The sequence below is a fragment of the Anneissia japonica genome, unplaced genomic scaffold (genome assembly GCF_011630105.1).
Source record: "Anneissia japonica isolate Jap-2015-1 unplaced genomic scaffold, ASM1163010v1 scaffold288208_len475333_cov186, whole genome shotgun sequence".
Classification (NCBI taxonomy): domain Eukaryota; kingdom Metazoa; phylum Echinodermata; class Crinoidea; order Comatulida; family Comatulidae; genus Anneissia; species Anneissia japonica.
In genome coordinates, this window is record NW_022728199.1 from 340659 (window position 1) to 351010 (window position 10352).

The 10352-nt window shown below is 29.6% G+C and overlaps 1 protein-coding gene across 2 annotated transcripts in view; it reads left to right on the forward strand.

Annotated features, from left to right (window-relative positions):
• LOC117114032 (vascular endothelial growth factor receptor 1-like) overlaps positions 1-10352 on the forward strand; it is a 63451-nt gene that overhangs the window by 1418 nt on the left and 51681 nt on the right. The window lies entirely within an intron of this gene.

Sequence of the window (10352 nt, forward strand, 5' to 3'; positions counted from 1 at the left end):
AGAGACAGATTGACTATTTAACATCATTGATGATAATGAAAATGAAAGTATATTTGCTTGAATAATTATATAAGCCTAATATACTAATTAATTTTGATAGGAATGAATATTCATTATAATATAAATGAATATTCATTATGAATATTCATTATAATATAAATGAACATTCATTATGAATATTCATTATGATATAAATGAACATTCATTATGAATATTCATTATGATATAAACCACTTACAGGGCCATGCTCAAAATATGCATATATAAAATCAGATAAGTTTATACTGTAATAATAAAATATTAATGAACATTATTATACTGATAAATAATTATAATAATTATTTATTCATAAATAATCATTATTATACTCATTAATAGGGAACATCTATTGCTAAATATGTGAATATTACATTATACTGATGAGTATTTATAGAATTAATAAATACTAATTAATACTGATAATATTCATTTCTATATCTATGAATAATGATTTTACTAATAATTAAATTTAATATAATACATACTAATGAATATTCATTTAACATTTAAAAAGAACTACAGCATGGGTCTCAGTATATGTATTATGTTTTAATGACAATCTGTTTCGTAGTTTAATGTTAAGTTACATGCTTCAAGATATATTCTTATGCCTACCACCTGTTAACATTTCGCCTGATATTTGCAAGTAATTCAAAGTACATTGCATGTTTATCCCTGTCTGTAACTTATGAACTTAAATCAATAAATAAAAGTAAGTCTAATTGCTTCCATTCTTTATCCCCCGGAGGACAAAGAAAGGCTTGAAATTGAATGTGAAGCAAAATCATAAATATACATTAACGATTTAAAAAATGGTAACTTCTCATACTTGTACTGTGTTCACACTATGTTTGTCTTTGTCTGATTTAGAACTGTATTACATGAATATTCAACTTTGCTGCTATGTCCACACTATCTTCCTTTGACTAAAGGCCAAGTCAGACAGCGTCGTACGACACAGCTCGACGCGATTTGTTGTCACGTCAAGTTTGTGTGAGTTAAACGTAGACACGATGGTTTGTGTCGGGGGCAGTCGCGTCGTAGAATATTAAACATGTTTAATATTTCTCACGACGGCTCAAGACTGTCCCCGACGATGAATCGTGTCGGGCTGCGTCGTACTACGCTATCTGAGTTGGCCTAAAAATCTACTGTGTTGTATGCCCGTATATAGTCATGAATGGCCTATATATGGCCATGATGTGATGTCTTCATGACCATATAAAATTGATAGTCTGGACCCTGGCCTTAGAAATCAATTGTTTTACTCATTAGTTTTCTTTTTTTATTCTTGAACTAAACTAACAAGAAAGGTACTAATAAATTAAGTAACCTCCTTTAGTTGTAGGGTTCAGTTTTTAGGTGTAAGCATTATCCTTGTTTCTCATCATTTACCACACCCGAAAATTGAACTTGAAATTTGCTTAAAAGTCCCTGTCTTATATAAAGTGTAATCAAAAAAATACTTTGTCACCTTTAAATTCTTGCTAAAATTTTTTCTTTTTTTTTTCTTTGTATCATGTTGTTGTATCATGAATTATGTATTGATAGGGAAGCTTTTTTTAAAAAAATTTATTTATTTGGTATATAAACCTCACAACATCAATCCCAGAGGGCAAACCTGTGAGTTTACATAAGTACCAAACATTGCACAAAATATCATATAACAGAATTACCAGATACACTCACTAAAACAGTACATTCAAAATATAACAATCAATATTTAACATTGTACCATGATATTGATATTCATTTACATTATTTACAATTTCAAATATTCAATTACTATTTACAATTTAAGTGTCATATTATAAATTCCCAATAAAATTTAACATTAAAAATAGGAATAGGCCTTAAAAAAAAAGTCTTTTGGATGACTTGATGAGAAACTAAAGTAACATTAATGATAACTGATGTATTGCTGGGATCTGGAATGACATTAACAAAAGATGGTGCTAGAAATTGATTTGTTAAATTGTCCAGTTACATCATAAATTATATGGAATGAGGTCTAGCATGGCTGCAGTCTCAGCCCCCAGGACAGAAATAATCTTTCTCCTGTTAAAACTTTGTCAATTTATTTTTTTTTTACAAAAAACTTATATGCCCATATATAGTCATGATGTGCCTAAATATAGTCATGATGTGGTGTCATCATGACCATATTAGGGCCTATTTAGGCATGTCACTTTTTTAATTTTTATTATAGTTCAATTTGATAGTCTCGACTGTATGCTATTTATGCCTCCCTACTCGGAGCACTTTCAAAATAAGGTTTAAAAAAATCTCATCTACTTTTGTTGTGGTTTTGTCTGAGTAAATATTTGTAGTTTGTTTCACGCAACGGAATGCGAGCGTGGAACAATACACTAAGGTCTTGCTAGGGACAAGTAATGACAAGGGGCCAGGCATTGAAATTATGAAAGAATGTTGTTTCAGTGTTTCCACCGATTACAGGTCCTTATCTCCCCGAACATCTTTCATCTTACCCAGCACAGATGTAGAATGCATTAAGTGCGTGTGGAGCAGGAGATGGCATTTCCTCCCAACTTTATGAATGAGATTCTGTGCCGGTAGCTTATACCCTTATACACTGCTAAACCAAAGCGTGGTAAGGACGGCCAGTATTCAAGGTTTTCCCCAGGTCATGTGAGGACGTTGTTTGTGGATGACAACTTTCCGCACACACTTGGCGCGCGATGTCAAACTGTCCAAAGAGGTTTCCCACGCGTGTCTACAGCCTCGGGAATCCGCTATTGACAAGCATTGTTTTAATGTGTGAAGAATGCTACAACTGCAGTGTAATCCTATTAGTTTTGATCTTGACTTCTTTTAAAAATAAACTTGCATATTTTGTCAAATTATGATAAAATTAATAATAAAGTATTATTTTTATTTTATTTATTTTTGTTTATTCTGTAATTTGATTGTATTTATGTGTTGCTGGGCCCTGGGGGATAAGAGAGCCTTTAAACTGATCAGGCTGATCCTTGGTAAAGAAGAAATAAATAAAATAAAATAAATGACTACTTATTAATGAAAAAAAATTAATACAAAAGATTTTATGTTTGATCTATGAAATTATAATAATAATAATAATAATAATAATAATAATGTTAAAATAATAATAACTACTATATAATATTAGTAATACTTTGTTATTTATATTACTACACTATTATAATGCTTTAAACTATATTTCAAACCTGAATTCCTAAGGTATGTAAAAAATTTAAGAAATATACAATATGGTATGAATAACAAAACATAATAAATATATGAATTTAATTATTGTTATTATTAGTCATTCTTTGGTAGAATATTTGGCTACTAGTGACAAGCGTGCCTAGTATGGTATTATGGCTTCAAGTCAAACACAACTAACCAGGTAAATAATAGTGTGAAATAATAATCTTGTTGCTTGCAGCATCATGGGACAGTACGAAAGCTACAGAACTAATGTGTCGGGAAAGATGCTACGCTACCATACGTAGTATCGTGAAATAACATACATCATTAAAAATATTGTGAAATTTGATATATTGTAAGTTTAATTAAACATAAAATGTTATTATTGTATGGGAAGATAACATTTAACAGTTTAGGCCAAATGAAATTAAATGCTAGTTTCACGTCCCCTCCCTCATCAAATTTTGGTACTGACAGAAAAAAAATTAGAATTTAGTATTTAAAAAAAAACATAATCATTTTCCTATGGAAAATAAAAATAATCATGATCTGAAAGATTGTTGTCAAAGCTTAAGCAGAGGTGGAAACAAAATTGAAGTATATAAGACTCTTGTTATTATATTATATTTTTGTTATTTACCAACCTGTTTACCACTAGTATATAGGATAGGAAATAGTAAATACCATCACCAAAAAAAACCAAATTATTTCTAATCCTGGACATGAAACAAATATTTAATTATGTTTGGCCTTATTAGTTTCATCAAGTATGGGAAAGGATGGTTTTTGTATTGGCTACTTTTTTGCAATTCAGGATAAATATAATTCTGTGACATCACATTTCAAAAATCATAGGGACATGATTAGTAAGGTAATCTTTATTGATGATATGTGAGCAGATTATACTTTTAATCTTATTAAATAATCCTACTATTTTGAAAAACCCAAACTCATTGGCTAAAAAACAATTCAAGGTTAAAATGTCTCCATAACAATATCTGTAGGAGTCGCAGCTTTTGCCTTTTACCATTGGATAATATTTAAATATAGATTTTAATTGGAGTTCTATTTGCTGTAATCCAGATTTGTTGATATAACTTTCCCATGACAATGACCTAGATGTCACATCATAGAGCATCTCCATTTTCATTTGCCTCAAGTGAATTAAGCTTGATTTACTAGCAAAATGCAGTATTTAATTTGGATATATGATGCCTGATTGTTTTTGTTCTTTCTTTACATCTGTCTGAGTTTTATTAATGACGTGTATGATAATGGTTAATTTAAAAATAGAATACTCTATGCCGGTCATACATAATATAGAACAATATAAGAAATGACAAATCTTAGCACTTTAAAAACTAACTGTAATATATGACGAGCTCTGGCAAAACTAGCCGTTTGTCGCAATTTCTAATTTCCCACAAGTACCCAAAACTGTTTGAGAATCAGAATATTGAACATTTTCATGTTTTTGCATTTTATAAAAGAAGATATATTGAAGAACATTTCTGCACAATATCAGTCATTAAATCTAACTAAAAAGTATGTTAAATTAATTTTTAATATACAAATCTTAATAGTAAACTATTGATTTTGTAATCTTTGGAAGCTGCCTTCTCAAGCCAAAACCTACATAGCTGATATCCAATGAATTAAATATTTTTAACTTGGCTGGTTTGCCAAAGCTGGTCACATATATTCATTAGTTCCAGGTGTACAAATAATATACATATAATATACAATGATTCTAAAATCTCTAAGCAAATCAGAATTTGTTTCTTTATTTCATTTTGATTATATTTTTAATATAATTTGTTGGTCTTAAACGAGTCTCTCAAAGGATTAAAATTGAATTTTGATAATTGTTTTGAATTTTTTTTCTTCATGTTTTTCATTTGGTATGAATTGTTACGATGTTATGATTGAAGAAAATTTAAAAAGAAGCACTTTCAGAATTATCATACTTTCTTCCCACGGGACTTGGAAGTGTAACAATGCAGTGGCGGATCCAAGGGGGTTCAAGGGATTCGGACGACCCCCCTCTGTGAAGAAATGTAACAAAATACAACTGGGTTTTGGCTTACAAAAAGCATGCTAACCTACCTAGGCATAGGTTGGAAGATGAGACAAACTAGGCTTAGCCCAACTAGTTTTCAATTAAATAAATTATACACACTGTTTTTGGTTAGAAACATTTTGAACCCCCCTCTCCCTCACCCCTTTTAAATCGTGCATCCGCCCCTGCAAAGGGAGTGATTAGACACAAACTGACACAAATGTATACATTTTTAGACTACGTTATGGATAACAGAATGTAAAAGGCTGCCAAAATATTTTAAAATAAAACATACTCATATTTACTTAAATATTTAAAATATAGTATTTTATATAATTCTACATGTATTTATGAAAACTTTATCATTTTCAATATTTTTTAAACATAATTTTCATTTTTAAAAAGACACCTATGCAAATTTTTCATAAAAGTTAAAGGATATGATATGACATCATCATGCCTATATATGGATGTGATATGACATCATCATACCCATATATGGATGTGATATGACTTCATGCCCATATATGGACAATTCAACAATTCACAAGAATTTGTCACAGATAATGGAAATACAGTAGAGCTTTATGTTGGGTTCTAAAGCTGCATTTGAATACATTTATCCAGGGTAGTGCAACTGTATTATCTGTGTTATCGCTAGCGAACCCTGGTTGAGCCAGGCACCAGCCATTCTTCCAAAGACACTGCGGTCCCCAAGGAGTAAAGATGGGACCCAGTTGAATCTAAGAAGAACCAATGACCTTGCCCCTCTATATCACCTGATGAGTAACCAATTAAAACTGTCCATTTACAGCAATTCTTGACAGTGAAACAATTATTCCCATGCAAAACTCAGAATTACTCTTTTCCTGTTCACCACTCCCGACTGGATGTTCGTGCGGCAGTTGTAGGCTTGTAGAAACCCAGTCATTTCTTAGGAGAAAATATTTAGTTACTTCCATTTAATTATTTGTCCATACACTAAGTCATATTATATGACTTAGTGTATGGACATCATCATTGCAACTCCTAGTGTTTTTTTTTTTTCTATCCCAAACTGTGCACTAATTTTTCATTAGTGCATGGTTTGCTTGGCTATTTTTAGATTTGTGTGCAAACGCCCAATTCAATCACCATATTGAACTCCGCAATGAATTCTAGTTGTTTCCATAATATCGCTCCCTGTCCAAATTGCAATATCTTCACTGTCCATACTTTATATACAATATATTTTTATGTTGTCATAAATTATTGTCTTGTCTTTTAGAGTTCTGGTAAAATATTTTTGTGTATTAAATCAAAATCAATATATATATTTATATCTATATGACAATGAATAAATGAATTTTTGAATATTAAAGCAACACATATATTCAATACCACACAAAGCATTAAGGCAAGCAGGTCAAGAAATATGCATAAAAATAATAATAATATAATAACTTATATTTTATGGAGTTTTTGTATAAATTTATAGAAAATTATTATTATTTACTAGTATACATTCAATAGTAGGTTTTGAACTAAAATTCAAGTCAGAAAATAGGTATTTATTATTATGACAGTATTATATTATAATTATGAATATTTAGTGTTTAAATCCACTACTATTGAGGACAGACTAAAATGATTCTATTAACTTTACAGTCGCCACATAATGAACCCATATGTTATTTATTATCTAGGATTCCATGGAGATACTAAATTTGCCCTTTTAATTCCCAGCTTGTTCAAATTCAAATCCAAGAAAGTTTACTACAGGGACTTTTTCCATGTGCAATATGCACAAAATATATATCGAAAATTGACATTGAAAAAGCAGCCACTGTAACTCAATTTCCAAAATGAAAATTAATTCTTTGCTACTTATTGACATTAGGTGTAAGGCTTGATTAGCTTATTTAGATTCTTAAGATTATTTGAAGTACCAATGTGAATTCCTTCACTACCATTATTGGATAAGTGATTGACGGGATGTAGCTTAAGATATATTGCAAGTTTTCGAGTGTAATTAGTCTCTTAGTCACAAACATTGGTAAACTTCACAATAGAAAAATGTTTTCTGATGGAAATTTATTAGTGGTCGACACATCCTATGTCAGTCATTGACTTGTGTGAGTGACTTCCTTTGATAAATTGAAATTTACTAGAAGCATTAGGAATGTATAACGATACAAGTTGCTTGTTAATTGGAGAAAACCGACATAAATTAACACTGTACTACTTCTAAAAAATTCAAAAAATACTGTTAAGCCCATAATTTTCACACATCCTTAACTTTTAGGATTTTTATAAAAAACGGGAGGGTATAATTTTCCACTAAAATCGGGAGAAAACCACCAAAATCGGGTGGTCATTATGGAAGGTTTTGCATATATTTGGAAAAAAAAACTACCAAAAATTGGAAAATCCCCAAAAATAAAAGGACGCTAAATATTTCAAATTGTAAAATTGCGAAAATAGAGAGCTTTACAGTATATTACTGTAACTGAACAGCTAGGGAACCAAATTGAATGCATTAAAAATTATTTTTTGTTTCTATTTATAATCATTTTTTTGCATTTCATTCTTAAATGTTTTTTTTATTCGGACCTTATATATAATATGAATAATATTTTAATGATGAGAATGTTAATTGCATCTTTATTTTGAATGGAAAATATGATCACCTGTACAGGTGATTTCAAAAAGGCCAGTTTTTATAGTTTCAAATAAAGTATGGGACTAAAATTAAATAAAAAATAAAATAATATTAGAAAAGAAATATCGAGGAAGTCAGTAAAAAAAAAACATAGTATTTGAAAATGTATAGCAAAAACAGTGAATCTAGAGATTGTTAGAGACATCGAAACATTTAGGAAATTTTGGTTTCTGTACTCTTATGTTGCTTTTGTAACTTAGAGTAATACAGATATTATTTGATCTGACAATTTGATGTTAGAAAAATGCATTCATAAAAAGAAAATTTAAAATTACATTAAATTTAACCACCAAGTATTAGCTATTGTGAATATGTATGTAACATGATATAGATTTAATCCCCAATAACCACCAATACCGGCACTTGCTTTCAACTACCGGTACTTACCTGTTCAACGTTTTAGATCGTTCAGTATTTCGCGGTCACCTTTATTGCCATTGTTAAGACAAAGCAATAGTGTTAATGAGCCGCAAATGGAAAACCTATTGGAGAGCAGTGGGAAGTTGTCAGAATGATTGGAGAAGTATTGAACAAAACAGGATACGTGAATCGGCTTTGGTTAGAGTATCTTGCAGATATGCAGTTGGTCGGAGCAAGCAAATATTACGCAATCCATTTTAGCTTTGAAATGCATAATTAATTATGCATAATTAATTAATGCATAATTTATTTGGTGTAAATGCAAAGGACAATCCACGAAAGTCTGAAAAAAAGACTTATTTCCAGTGGGGTCCTTTTAGTGGTAAGTACATTCGGAGACAATCCTGTAGTCTTTTTCGAAGATTGTACTGCATTGTTTAACATGCACATGGGCCATATTGCTACGGGACCAACAGCTTAAAAGTCAGAAAGATGCTATCATGAATTTATTTCAGCTCTCCATTTGAAATACAAGGAGATCAGCGATGGGAATTTAACCGGGCAGATCTCCACGATTCAGCGCACGCACAGTGACTACCACCAGTTTAGCTGACTGAGCTAAGTTGCTCTCACTACTATTTTTATTTTTTCTTTAAATTGCAGGCACTTTCATTACTTGTGTACTGGTTTTTTTTAAGTGGTATAGTTACAGCATAAAACATATAAAAAGATGAAAAACAACACACACACACACACACACACACACAAGTTAAGACAAAAATTCCATGTAATAAGTCAATAGAATATCAGGATGAAAAAATATAATTTCTTTAAAGATAATTTTTGTTTCATTTGGAAGTTCATTACAAATTTTAGATACATGATATAAATATACATGAAGATATAAATGCATTGTACTGTAAAATTAAGAAAAACAATTAAAAATTATCTATGATTGATAGAAAAGACCACATGGTAAGCCAAATTAGTTTTAATTAATATCAGGATGAAACTAATGTTATTTCTTTAAATTAAATTTTTGTTTTATTTGGAAGTTCATTCCAATTTTTAGATGCACGATGTAAAAATAACAGTATGTTGTTCAAAAATACATGAAGATATAAATACTTAAATATAAAATTAAGAAAACAATTAAAATCTATGATTGATGGTACAAACAAAATTGTAAGCCAAAGAAATAAGTACAGTATAAATGTACTTAGCAACAAAGAATAATAATTATTATTATTATAGACCTTGTTTATTTGCACCTTATAAATCATCCTATTATTATTATTATTGTTATTATTATTATTATTATTATTATTATTATTATTATTATTATTATTATTATTATTATTATTATATAACTATTCAAAAACTGAAATGAACTCTCAATTTGTGGTAATTGTTGTATCATGATAAAATATGAATAAAGATTTTCATACAATTTAACATAAATAACAATTATTTTCTTTTAAAAATAACATTTAGATGAGACTTATGTACTTAAACATTAAACATTTTTGACCATTCAAAACGATTTGAGATAATGTCTCAGCCGTGACACCTCGATCAGAGGCAAACCATTAATTATTGTTTTTAAATTATTGTTTTGAAAAAGGTTTAAATTTCAAAACAAATTAATATACATTAGAAATATATAAAATGTGTATTTAAATGTTTAATAGTTCTATACTTGATGTAAAAACGTTTAGACAATGTCGTTAGTCCATGGGAGAAACATAGATGGCTACTGCAGATACAGTGAAATACAGGCATTTGATAGATAACCCACCATAATCTTGATATTGTATGACTTTTTGTTTGTTTTAATCTTCTTGGTTATATCAGTGCATGGTTATGTCTTCAAAATTTTGTTTGACAATGTATTAGTCTCTGAAAAAAATGAGAAAGGAACTATTAGAGTCTTTATGTGATCAGTAGTAAGATAGTAGTAGAGACATGAAGGACAAAAAAATTATGTCCATTCAAAAAAAAAAA